Here is a 13900-nt window from a genome sequence, read left to right on the forward strand (position 1 = left end):
CAGGTATAGAGAACAGGCTGTGGTTGCCAGGGGAAATGAGTTGGCAGATGGGTGAGATATGTAAATGAGGATAAAGAGGTACAGGCTTCCAGTTACAAAATAAATAAATCCTGGGGATATAATGTACAACACAGGGAATATAAAAAATAATATTGTATTAACTTTGGTGACAGTTGATAACCTATTATGGTGATCATTTTGTAATTTATATAAATGCCAAACCAATATGTTGTACACCCAATACCAATACAATATTGTATGTCAAACTTCAATGAAAACAGGTTAAAATAAATAAAAATGAAAGTATCCAAACTGAAAAAAAAATTACTGCTAAAAATTCTCAGTCTACAGGGTGCCTGGGTGGCTCAGCTGGTTAAGCATCTGCCTTCAGCTCAGGTCATGATCCTAGCTAAGGTCCTGGGATGGAGCCCCGCATTGGGCTCCCTGCTCAGCAAGGAGCCTGCTTCTCCCTCTCTCTCTCTCCCTCTGTCTGCTGCTCCCCCTACGTGCTCTCTCTCTCTGTCAAATAAGTAAATAAAATCTTTAAAAAAAATTTTTTTTTTCACTCCAAAAAAAAAAAAAAATCTCAATCCAAAAACCTAGGATACAATTTTGACTGCTAATTTCCTCATAATCATTCAACAAATTCTAGCAGGGCTAATTTCAATATACAAACCAGACAGAAATAGTTTCACTATCTGCTACAGCAGAGTCTATGTTATTGTCATTTTTCAGGTAGACTACGAAAAAAGCCCCGTTTTTTAATCTTTTCCTCTAGCACCCAGCTCACACAAAATTATTTCTCCATTTAACAAAAAAGGAGAATGGAACTAAAACAGAAATAAAATAATTCCTTTGCTTATTCAAAACATAATAATTTCTCATATATACAGTACAAAAAATTTATTTTTTTATTTTTATTTTTTTTAATATTTTTATTTATTTGACAGACAGATCACAAGTAGGCAGAGAGGCAGGCAGAGAGAGGGGGAAGCAGGCTCTCCGCTGAGCAGAGAGCCCGATGTGAGGCTCGATCCCAGGACCCTGGGATCATGATCTGAGCCGAAGGCAGAGGCTTTTAACCACTGAGCCACCCAGGCGTCCCCAGGACAAAAAATTTAAATCTCAGGCCTATGACATCTTTTTAAAATTTTATTCTATTTAAATTTAATTAACTATTAGTAAGTAAGTAAGTATTATTAGTTACACAGATAGCATTCAAGGATTCATACCCAGTGCTCATAACATCACCTCTTCTCTTTAATGCCCATCACCCCCCTCCAGTAAACAGCAATACTCAGTTTATTCCCTAGAGTTAAGAGTCTCTTATGGTTTCCTTCCCTCTCCATTTTTATCTTATTTTATTTTTCCTTCCCTCCCCCTAGGTTCATCTGTTTTGTTTCTTAAATTCCACATATGAGTGAAATCGTATGGTATTTGTCCTTCTCTGACTGGCTTACTTCACTTAGCATAATACCTTCTAGTTCCATCCACATCACTGCAAATGGCAAGATTTCATTTTTTAATGGGTTTAATTCATTTTAATGGGTGAGTAATGTTCCATTATATATACATATAATGGAATAGATAGATAGATAGATGATAGATAGATAGATAGAATAGATATCTCCTTCTTTATCCAGCCATCTGTTGCTGGACATCTGTTGCTGGACATCCAGGCTCTTTCCATGATTAGTTTATTGTGGATATTTCCACTAAAAACTTTGGGGGTGCAGATGCCCATTTGGATCACTGCATTTGTATACTTTGAAAAGAAAATCCCTAGTAGTGCAATTGCTGAGTTGTAAGGTAGTTCTATTTTTAACTTTTTGAGGAACCTCCATGCTGTTTTCCAGAGTGGCTGCACCATCTCGCATTCCCACCATCAGTGTAGGAGGGTTCCCCTTTCTTCACATCCTCGCCAACATTTGCTGTTTCCTGACTTGTTAATTTTAGCCCTTCTGGCTGGCATGAGGTGGGATCTCACTGTGGTTTTGACTTGAATTTCCCTGATGCTGAGTGATAGTGAGAACTTTTTCATGTGTTTCTTAGGCCTATGAGGTCTTAATGAGTTGGTTCCTGCCATGGTCGATGGATGACAAAAATATCACTAACGCTTTCTCTCTTCTTTTGCGATGTACTCCCAAAAAGTGATCATCTATTTCCTTATCCCATAAACTGGGGTTTGCCTTGTGATTTACTTTATCAAATACAAGGCAGCAGAAATGCGTGCATGAAGGTTTCATGGCTAAAACACAACAGGTCATGTAAGTCTGGCTCGCTCTCACACCCCCACCTCTGGCACAAGTACAAGCCTCAGCCAGCCCACTGCTGGACAGACACCACGCAGAGGAGAGGAGCCATCCTGGTGGTTTTCAGGATGGAAAACCAACCAGTGAATGCGTGATGTACCAGGGGACCGCAGAAGCATAATCAAGCCCCACACAGACTGACAGACCTAGGCTGATAGACTCCTGTGAAGTAATAAATGACGCTTGCTTTTAGGCTGCTAAAATTTCAGTGACTTGTTATGAAACAATACCTAACTGGTACACGGGAACACCTTCCAAGCTCCCCTACAATGACCATCAGTCTCCTTTTCCTCTAGTCTTAGCGGCCTTCCTTGAAGTCACGCCCCACGCCTGTCTCTCGCCTTTGTAGCTCCTTCCTGTTTCCTCTCACAGAGCTCTTAATGAGATTCTTTCATGGATTTTCTCGCACTTGCTTCCGCCCTTTTGCATAGATCATCCCCTCAGAGAGGGCTTCGTAATCATTACCCTTTTCCCTCAACATGCTATTTTTTTCTATAGTAATTATCCCTACCTGATATGGATAGTCTGTTTATTTTTTCATTTTCCCCATACTAGGATGTAAGTTCAATGAGTGCAGTGAATTTGTATGCCTAGGTCCTAAAACTTCCTGGCACATGACCGTGATGAATAAATCAAAGAAAACTCTGTATGTAAAGATGCTGTATTTGCATATTTTATAGCCACGTATTAAAGACATTATATTATTTAGTAGAAAAAGAATCAATTTGTTTTTCTCAACTATATTCATATAATAATATCAGCTCAAACAAAAACCCTAAAGAAAATTCAGATATCACCAAAGACTGCTATGACAGTTTTTTTTAAAAAAAGGTATTGTTTAAGCTCACCATTTTAGAGGAAAAATGCAGAGACATATCAAAATTTTTGAGGGATGCCTGGGTGACTCAGTGGGTTAAAGCCTCTGCCTTCGGCTCAGGTCATGGTCTCAGGGTCCTGGGATCGAGCCCCACATCAGGCTCTCTGCTCAGCAGGGAACCTGCTTCCTTCTCTCTCTCTGCCTGCCTCTCTGATACTTGTGATCTCTGTCTATCAAATAAATAAATAAAATTTAAAAAAAAATTTTGATAACAGGACTGGTAGATAATGCAGGGAACAATCCCATCTCAGAAAGTAATTTAAATAAATATGTAACTGAATTTTTAATCATACTTTTATGATTATTTTAAAACATACTGTTTTAAAGCAACTTACAACTACTTATGCCACATAGGTGATTTCTCCCTTATTCATAAAAATGATGTACAACAGGCCATAGTTACTCAGTCAACAATTCCCAGACATCACCTTCGGTGTTCAATCCGAAACAGACCTGGGATTGCCTTACTTGGATATGAAGTTTAATAGAGCAGCAAGTTCTCATTTGCGTCTACTTTGTATGGAGAGGACAGTGCTGCAGACAGAGAACAGTACATTTTCAGCAAGCCACCGCAGGAATGGGCAGTGATAGACTCATTAATGCTTGTAGAAGCTGCTATACTTAATCTCTGAACACATCACTCAACGTTCCCGTGGTATTCAATTCTCTCAATGCCATGTGCATGACATGACTTGGGATAAGGATATAGGTCTACTTGAAGAAAATGTGGGCTTGTGTCCTAACAAAGTTTAATTTCAGTTTTTCCCCCCTTAAATCTTATAGATTCGTTAACAAAGATCAGCAGTAAGTTTTGCCTTACAAGACAGGTTAAGGAGGCAGGAGTCTAGTTGTTTCCATTTTATGAAGGCAGAAAGACAAATATTTTTAAAACAAGCCAACCAATTGAGTTACCTCGTCTTCTGAACCCAGTGCCAACACCAAGGAGTAAAGGATGGATTTGGTCATTCCCATAGCATCTTACAGTATACTCTTTTTTTTTTTTAAAGATTTTATTTACTTATTTGACAGACAGAGATCACAAGTAGGCAGAGAGGCAGGCAGAGAGAGAGAGGGAAGCAGGCTCCCCACTAAGCAGAGAGCCCAATGCAGGGCTCGATCCCAGGACCCTGAGATCACGACCTGAGCAGAAGGCAGAGGCTTTAACCCACTGAGCCACCCAGGTGCCCCCTTATAGTGTACTCTTGCAAAGGATTTGGAACATCCAGGATGTCAAAACACTGATGATTTTTTTTTTTTTAAGTAGGTTCTACTGCCAGCATAAGGCTTGAACTTGCACTCACGACTCTGAGACTGAGAGTTGTGTGCTCTACCAGCAACAGCCAGGCACCTCTCATAACATATTTTTAAATTACCTAACAGAATCAGCTTTGATTTGAGTACCCCACAATTAATATATTTCATGAAATGTTTTTTAGTGAAAGGGATAATAAGGAACTGTTTCTCCATGTTAATTCAATAATGGTAGAGAATATAACAGTTTTAAAAATTCAGAGTTTGGGGAGGAGTCAAGATGGCGGAGAAGTAGCAGCTGAGACTACTTCAGGTAGGGGGAGATCAGCTAGATAGCTTATCTAAAGATTGCAAACACCTACAAATCCAATGGGAGATCGAAGAGAAGAAGAACAGCAACTCAGAAACAGAAAATCAACCACTTTCTGAAAGGAAGGACTGGGGAGAAGTGAATCCAAAGCGACGGGAAGATAGACCGCGGGGGGAGGGGCCGGCTCCCGGCGAGCGGCAGAGCAACGGAGCACAAAATCAGGACTTATAAGTCTGTTCCGCTGAGGGACATCGCTCCAGAAGCTTAACTGGGGTGAAGCCCAGGCGGGGTCAGCGCGGCCTCAGGTCCCACAGGGTCACAGAAGGATCAGGGGTGTCTGCGTGTCGCAGAGCTTGCCGGTATTGGAACAGGGAAGCCGGCTACAGACACAGAGCTGAGGAGTGACTCTCAGCTCCGGGTTACCTTGAACCGGTCGCAGGCTCGGTCAGCTCAGAGCGTGGCCGGAGGCCAGGGTGGCGGGAGTCATTGGGCGCTGTTCTCTGAGGGCGCACTGAGGAGAGGGGCCCCGGGCTCTCGGCTCCTCTGGGCCAGACACCGGGAGGCCGCCATCTTCATTCCGGTCTTCCAGAACACTACGGAAAGCGCTCAGGGAACAAAAGCTCCCAAAAGCAAACCTGAGCGGAATACTCAGCCCGGCCCCGGGTAAGGGCAGTGCAACTCCGCCTGGGGCAAAGACGCTTGAGAATCCCTACAACAGGCCCCTCCCCCAGAATATCAGCAAGAAACCCAGTCAGGACCAAGTTCACCTACCAAGGAGTGTAGTTTCAATACCAAGGAGAGTGGCGGAATTCCAGAGGAGAAGAAAGCGAAGCACGGAGCTCAGGGCTTTCTCCTCATGATTCTTTAGCATTGCAGTTAATTTAATTTTTTTTTCTTTTTCAATTTTTTTTCTTCTTCTACTAAATTTTTTTAACTTTTACCCTTTTCTTTTTTAACATTTTTTAACTAGTTTATCAAATATATATATATATATATATATATATATATATATATATATATATTTTGCTTTTAATACTTTTTCTTTATTGGTTTTCTTTTTTTAATTTTTTTTTCTTTCTTTCTGAACCACTTTTTATCCCCTTTCTCCCCCCTCACGATTTGGGATCTCTTCTGATTTGGCTAAAGCATATTTTCCTGGGGTTGTTGCCACCCTTTTAGTATTTTACTTGCTCCTTCATATACTCTTATCTGGACAAAATGACAAGGCGGAAAAATTCGCCACAAAAAAAAATAACAAGAGGCAGTACCAAAGGCTAGGGACCTAATCAATACAGACATTGGTAATACGTCAGTTCCAGAGTTCAGAATGACGATTCTCAAGGTTCTAGCCGGGCTCGAAAAAGGCATGGAAGATATTAGAGAAACGCTCTCGGGAGATATAAAAGCCCTTTCTGGAGAAATAAAAGAACTAAAATCTAACCAACTTGAAATCAAAAAAGCTATTAATGAGGTGCAATCAAAAATGGAGGCTCTCACTGCTAGGATAAATGAGGCAGAAGAAAGAATTAGCGATATAGAAGACCAAATGACAGAGAATAAAGAAGCTGAGCAAAAGAGGGACAAACAGCTACTGGACCACGAGGGGAGAATTCGAGAGATAAGTGACACCATAAGACGAAACAACATTAGAATAATTGGGATTCCAGAAGAAGAGGAAACAGAGAGGGGAGCAGAAGGTATATTGGAGAGAATTATTGGAGAGAATTTCCCCAATATGGCAAAGGGAACAAGCATCAAAATCCAGGAGGTTCAGAGAACCCCCCTCAAGATCAATAAGAATAGGTCCACACCCCGTCACCTAATAGTAAAATTGACAAGTCTTAGTGACAAAGAAAAGATCCTGAAAGCAGCCTGGGAAAAGAAGTCTGTAACGTACAATGGTAAAAATATTCGATTGGCAGCAGACTTATCCACAGAGACCTGGCAGGCCAGAAAGAGCTGGCATGATATATTCAGAGTACTAAATGAGAAAAACATGCAGCCAAGAATACTATATCCAGCTAGGCTATCATTGAAAATAGAAGGAGAGATTAAAAGCTTCCAGGACAAACAAAAACTGAAAGAATTTGCAAATACCAAACCAGCTCTACAGGAAATATTGAAAGGGGTCCTCTAAGCAAAGAGAGACCCTCAAAGTAGTAGATCAGAAAGAAACAGAGACAATATACAATAACAGTCACCTTACAGGCAATACAATGGCACTAAATTCATATCTCTCAATACTTACCCTGAATGTTAATGGGCTAAATGCCCCAATCAAAAGACACAGGGTATCAGAATGGATCAAAAAACAAAACCCATCTATATGTTGCCTACAAGAAACTCATCTTAAACCTGAAGACACCTCCAGGTTTAAAGTGAGGGGGTGGAAAAGAATTTACCATGCTCATGGACATCAGAAGAAAGCAGGAGTGGCAATCCTTATATCAGATCAATTAGATTTTAAGCCAAAGACTATAATAAGAGATGAGGAAGGACAGTATATCATACTCAAAGGAACTGTCCAACAAGAAGATCTAACAATTTTAAATATCTATGCCCCTAACGTGGGAGCAGCCAACTATATAAACCAATTAATAACAAAATCAAAGAAACATATCGACAATAATACAATAATAGTAGGAGACTTTAACACTCCCCTCACTGAAATGGACAGATCATCCAAGCAAAAGATCAACAAGGAAATCAAGGCCTTAAATGACACACTGAACCAGATGGACATCACAGATATATTCAGAACTTTTCACCCCAAAGCAACAGAATACACATTCTTCTCTAGTGCACATGGAAGATTCTCCAGAATAGATCACATTCTTGGTCCTAAATCAGGTCTCAACCATTATCAAAAGAAAGGAATCATTCCCTGCATATTTTCAGACCACAATGCTCTGAAGCTAGAACTCAATCACAAGAGGAAATTTGGAAAGAACCCAAATACATGGAGACTAAACAGCATCCTTCTAAAGAATGAATGGGTCAACCAGGAAATTAAAGAAGAATTGAAAAAATTCATGGAAACAAATGATAATGAAAACACAACGGTTCAAAATCTGTGGGACACAACAAAGGCAGTCCTGAGAGGAAAATATATAGCGGTACAAGCCTTTCTCAAGAAACAAGAAAGGTCTCAGGTACACAACCTAACCCTACACCTAAAGGAGCTGGAGAAAGAACAAGAAAGAAACCCTAAACCCAGCAGGAGAAGAGAAATCATAAAGATCATAGCAGAAATCAATGAAATAGAAACCAAAAAAAACAATAGAACAAATCAATGAAACTAGGAGCTGGTTCTTTGAAAGAATTAATAAGATTGATAAACCCCTGGCCAGACTTATCAAAAAGAAAAGAGAGAGGACCCAAATAAATAAAATCATGAATGAAAGAGGAGAGATCACAACGAACACCAAAGAAATACAGACAATTATAAGAACATACTATGAGCAACTCTACGCCAACAAATTTGACAATCTGGAAGAAATGGATGCATTCCTAGAGACATATAAACTACCACAACTGAACCAGGAAGAAATAGAAAGCCTCAACAGACCCATAAGCAGTAAGGAGATTGAAACAGTCATCAAAAATCTCCAAACAAACAAAAGCCCAGGGACAGATGGCTTCCTGGGGGAATTCTACCAAACATTTAAAGAAGAACTAATTCCTATTCTCCTGAAACTGTTCCAAAAAATAGAAATGGAAGGAAAACTTCCAAACTCATTTTATGAGGCCAGCATCACCTTGATCCCAAAACCAGACAAGGATCCCATCAAAAAAGAGAACTACAGACCAATATCCTTGATGAACACAGATGCAAAAATTCTCGCCAAAATACTAGCCAATAGGATTCAACAGTACATTAAAAGGATTATTCACCATGACCAAGCGGGATTTATTCCAGGGCTGCAAGGCTGGTTCAACATCCGCAAATCAATCAATGTGATACAACATATTAAGAAAAGAAAGAACAAGAACCATATGATACTCTCCATAGATGCTGAAAAAGCATTTGACAAAGTACAGCATCCCTTCCTGATCAAAACTCTTCAAAGTGTAGGGATAGACGGCACATACCTCAATATTATCAAAGCCATCTATGAAAAACCCACCGCAAATATCATTCTCAATGGAGAAAAACTGAAAGCTTTTCCGCTAAGGTCAGGAACACGGCAGGGATGTCTGTTATCACCACTGCTATTCAACATAGTACTAGAAGTCCCAGCCTCAGCAATCAGACAACAAAAGGAAATTAAAGGCATCCAAATCGGCAAAGAAGAAGTCAAACTATCACTCTTCGCCGATGATATGATACTCTATGTGGAAAACCCAAAAGACTCCACTCCAAAACTGCTAGAACTTGTACAGGAATTCAGTAAAGTGTCAGGATATAAAATCAATGCACAGAAATCAGTTGCATTTCTCTACACCAACAACAAGACAGAAGAAAGAGAAATTAAGGAGTCCATCCCATTTACAATTGCACCCAAAACTATAAGATACCTAGGAATAAACCTAACCAAAGAGACTAAGAATCTATACTCAGAAAACTATAAAGTACTCATGAAAGAAATTGAGGAAGACACAAAGAAATGGAAAAATGTTCCATGCTCCTGGATTGGAAGAATAAATATTGTGAAAATGTCTATGCTACCTAAAGCAGTCTACACATTTAATGCAATTCCTATCAAAGTACCATCCATTTTTTTCAAAGAAATGGAACAAATAATCTTACAATTTATATGGAACCAGAAAAGACCTCGAATAGCCAAAGGAATATTGAAAAAGAAAGCCAAAGTTGGTGGCATCACAATTCCGGACTTCAAGCTCTATTACAAAGCTGTCATCATCAAGACAGCATGGTACTGGCACAAAAACAGACACATAGATCAATGGAACAGAATAGAGAGCCCAGAAATAGACCCTCAACTCTATGGTCAGCTAATCTTCGACAAAGCAGGAAAGAATGTCCAATGGAAAAAGGACAGCCTCTTCAATAAATGGTGTTGGGAAAATTGGACAGCCACATGCAGAAAAATGAAATTGGATCATTTCCTTACACCACACACTCAAAATGGATGAAGGATCTCAATGTGAGAAAGGAATCCATCAAAATCCTTGAGGAGAACACAGGCAACAACCTCTTCGACCTCAGCCGTAGCAACATCTTCCAAGGAACATCGCCAAAAGCAAGGGAAGCAAGGGCAAAAATGAACTATTTGGATTTTATCAAGATCAAAAGCTTTTGCACAGCAAAGGAAACAGTGAACAAAACCAAAAGACCACTGACAGAATGGGAGAAGATATTTGCAAATGACATATCAGATAAAGGGCTAGTGTCCAAAATCTATAAAGTACTTAGCAAACTCAACACCCAAAGAACAAATAATCCAATCAAGAAATGGGCAGAGGACATGAACAGACATTTCTGCAAAGAAGACACCCAGATGGCCAACAGACACATGAAAAAGTGCTCCATGTCACTCGGCATCAGGGAAATACAAATCAAAACCACAATGAGATATCACCTCACACCAGTCAGAATGGCTAAAATTAACAAGTCAGGAAATGACAGAAGCTGGCGAGGATGCGGAGAAAGGGGAACCCTCCTACACTGTTGGTGAGAATGCAAGCTGGTGCAACCACTCTGGAGAACAGCATGGAGGTTCCTCAAAATGTTGAAAATAGAACTACCCTATGACCCAGCAATTGCACTGCTGGGTATTTACCCTAAAGTTACAAATGTAGTGATCTGAAGGGGCACGTGCACCCGAATGTTTATAGCAGCAATGTCTACAATAGCCAAACTATGGAAAGAACCTAGATGTCCATCAACAGACGAATGGATAAAGAAGATGTGGTATATATACACAATGGAATACTATGCAGCCATCAAAAGAAATGAAATCTTGCCATTTGCGACGACGTGGATGGAACTAGAGGGTATCATGCTTAGCGAAATAAGTCAATCGGAGATAGACAACTATCATATGATCTCCCTGATATGAGGGAGAGGAGATGCAACATGGGGGGTTAAGGGGGTAGGAGAAGAATAGATGAAACAAGATGGGATTGGGAGGGAGACAAACCATAAGTGACTCTTAATCTCACAAAACAAACTGAGGGTTGATGGGGGGAGGAGGGTTGGGAGGGGGGTGGGATTATGGACACTGGGGAGGGTATGTGCTATGGTGAGTTCTGTGAAGTGTGTAAACCTGGTGATTCACAGACCTGTCCCCTGAGGATAAAAATATATTATATGTTTATAAAAAATAAAATTAAAAATTCAGAGTTTAATTCCCATTACCTTTTCATTTTTCAAGTTGATTATTTTCCAGTCATGTATCATTCGGTTTTTGTTAGCTCGGAAACCATTTATCAACTTTTGGGAGGTAAAAACTGGTGATGAAATGAGGGAGTCAAAAGTAACTCAAAGGAATCTAGCTCCAATGAGTAGATATCATTAACTAAGACCAGAGGACAGAGGAAGGAAAGCAAATCTGAGATAAGCATAGTGAATTTGATTAATTCAAAAGAACATTATGGATATTTAAATGCCAGCAAGATTCATAGCAAGAGGATTTGATGCACGGTTGGATCTGTGTAGCAATCTCAGGAAGGCATTCAGGACAAGAGGTAAAGGACAAGGGATCGCCTCCATTCATAGCTGAAAAGAAGGAGGTTCAAGTGCTCAGAGAGAGAGGATGACTGCCTGATGGGGGCTGGGCCCTTATCTGGGGGCTGAAAAGTCCATGGGCGGGAAGCAACAGACACAGCCAATGTAGATGCTCACTTAAGAAGTCTGGTAGTGAAGGCGAGATGATAGACCCTTGATAGATTGGCAGAAAAGCTCAAGTGAGGTCTGTCCTTGTTTCCCTGCTTGACACAAGGAGCTTCAGTGAAATCTCAGGTGCCTTGTACCGAGAACTGCGTGTCTCCAGGTATCGCTGGAAACCCCACAAGTGACCACCCCCATTGCTCACGACGCCAGGAAGACACCCAACCCGAAACACATAGTAGGATCTCATCAGTCTCTTTCCTCGTCCGAAGTGTCAGGTTGGGTTACAGTTGCGGCTCTCGATAAAAGGGAAAGCGGTCCACAAAAACCATCACAAGTGTGCCTCGGGCCGGTGCCCTTCGCCAGCGGCATGAGCAGGCTCTTGGAAATTTCTACGTTGCCCTGATTCCCTGGGCCACTCCAGACAATCTTCCCCCCGGGGCTCTCAATTTCACGCATGGTGATTTTCAACCTTTGATGCCCATTAGGATCTGCTGAGAAGCTTTTTAAAAAGTAGCGATGCCCAGATCTCATTGTCTCTATTCTACCCCTCTCGTCTTAATTTCAGCCTTCATGTCTTTCACCCAGATGACTAAAACAGCCGCCTACCAGTGTCCTAAATCCTACCTCTCAAAATCCCAGCTCTGCAGAGTCCCTAGGTAAGCCGTTCAAAAGAATATAATCTTGTCACATCCCCGCCGAAAACCTTATAATGTTTTTTTTTTATATCCTTTGGTGGTTAAATTTATTTTATCTTCACTTACCCATTCTCCTATGATCTCCCTTTCTTTATGGCGAACCCAGTTTCTGACCCATGTCATTTACCTACGACTCTCTGAAGGGCTTCTTTTCACCTTGCAAGGCAGGTCCACCAGCAACAAATCCCCTCGATTTTTGTTTGTCTGAGAAAGTCTTTATTTCTCCTTCACCTTTGAAGGATAATTTCACAAGGTACAGATTTCTAGGTTGTTGTTGTTTTCCCCCCACTCCATGACATTGCTTTAAATATTTTGCTCTCATCTTACCGCACAGTTTTTCAGGAGAAGTTGGATGTAATTCTTAGCTTCTCTGTAAGTATTTTTCTCCCTTCTGGCTTCTTTCAAGTTTTCTCCTTTATATTTGAATTTTTTGAAGTTTGGGTCTAATGTCTCTAGGTGTAGGTTTTAGGGTTTCTGGTTTTTGCATTTTCTTCTTTGGTGTTCTCTGAACTTCCTGGATCTGTGGTTTAAACTCTGACAATCATTTGGGAAATTTTTCAGTGATTATTACTGCAAATAGTTCTTCTGTTCCCTTCTTTCCTCTCCTGGTATCCCCATTACACATATGTTACACTTTTGTAGTTGCTTCACAGTTCTTGGGTATTGTATTTTTTCCATTTTTTTTCTCTTTGCTTTACAATTTCAGAAGTTTCTTTTGTCCTATCCTTAAGTGCAGGATTTTCTTCAGCTATTTCCAGTCTACTAATGAGCCCATTAAAGGCATTCTTCATTTCTGTTAGTGTTTTTGATCTTTAGCATTAGTTAAAAAAGAAAAATTCCTTGTCTGATAATTCCAATATCCCTACCATCTCTGATTCTGGTTCTGATGGTTGTTCACTCTCTTCAAATCATGATTTTCGCCTTTTAGCATGTCTTGTCACATTTTTGTGGAGAGGGGGACATGATGTACTGGGTAAAAAGTACTGCAGTAAATCAGCTTTTAGTAATGTGGTGGTGAGGTGGTGGGAGGGAAACTCTTCTGTAGTTCTGTGATCAGGTGCCAGTAGCTCCCAGTCCCTTAGTGACCCGGTGTCCCTGGACTGTGACCTTCACAAGAGCTTCTCAGTTTTCTGCCCATCCCTTAAGTTGGAAAGCGTGGCTACCAAGGGCGGCGTGGGGCAAATTGCTTCCTCCAAGTCGGTTAGGCTCTGCTAAAGTAGTTTTTCCTGGGATAAGTTCTTGTTAAGGACATCAGAGCACTCTGGTGTATTTCAAAATAGTTCCTTTACCCCTTCCCCTTGTGGAAACCTGAGGGAATTCTTAAATACTCACTGTGAGGGTCTGGTAGAGCTCCTTGAGGTAAAATTTACAAAATTGCGGAGGTTTCTGATGACCGTATCTCCCTGAAGATTTTCTCTCTTGGATGTGTCCACCCTGGGCCTCCAGGAATTTGTCAGCTGTGGTTCAGATTTCCCTATCCCAGCCCTGCTTTCCAGGTAGGTTTCTGCTCACCGGTTTCTACTCTAGTAAGTCCTGATTCTCTGTGTCTGTCAGTCTCTTGAATAACAAGAGACCTGTTTTTTCCAGTGTTTTTTTCCTATGACCTTCTCTGATGGATCTAGGAAGAGTGCTTAATTTTTCTCTTTAGCTTTTTTACTT

Source organism: Lutra lutra, chromosome 2 (genome assembly GCF_902655055.1).
Source record: "Lutra lutra chromosome 2, mLutLut1.2, whole genome shotgun sequence".
Classification (NCBI taxonomy): Eukaryota; Metazoa; Chordata; class Mammalia; order Carnivora; family Mustelidae; genus Lutra; species Lutra lutra.